This window comes from Penaeus monodon, chromosome 29 (genome assembly GCF_015228065.2).
Source record: "Penaeus monodon isolate SGIC_2016 chromosome 29, NSTDA_Pmon_1, whole genome shotgun sequence".
NCBI classification, from domain to species: Eukaryota; Metazoa; Arthropoda; class Malacostraca; order Decapoda; family Penaeidae; genus Penaeus; species Penaeus monodon.
The window spans coordinates 22,275,006-22,275,216 of record NC_051414.1 but is presented as its reverse complement, the minus strand read 5'-3'; the positions used below and the strand labels follow the sequence as shown (position 1 = coordinate 22,275,216).

General features: G+C 37.4%; 1 protein-coding gene across 2 annotated transcripts in view; it reads left to right on the top strand.

Annotated features, from left to right (window-relative positions):
* LOC119592021 (carbohydrate sulfotransferase 1-like) overlaps positions 1-211 on the top strand; it is a 107,787-nt gene that overhangs the window by 37,156 nt on the left and 70,420 nt on the right. The window contains exon 2 of one of the 2 annotated variants that reach the window (XM_037940805.1): positions 110-149. The exons of the other annotated variant lie outside the window; for it this stretch is intronic. The gene's annotated coding sequence lies outside the window, so the exon portion shown is untranslated. The remainder of the gene's footprint in view (positions 1-109; positions 150-211) is intronic. 2 annotated transcript variants of the gene reach the window in all.

The following is a 211-nucleotide window of genomic DNA, read 5'->3' as shown; positions in this document are numbered from 1 at the left end:
CTTGGTTCAGGGAGCACAATGTTTGTTTGTATTTGTTATTTTTTTGTTGTGCGTGCGTGTGTGAGCGCGTTTTGAAGTTTATGATAGGTAAAAATTATTTTTTTTTCAGGTGTACCAGTCCTTGGACTCGCCGGCATCGGATAAAAGAGGTAATACTTTGATAGTCATATGTTACATTATAGAGTGACTTACAGACAGACAGACAGGTAAT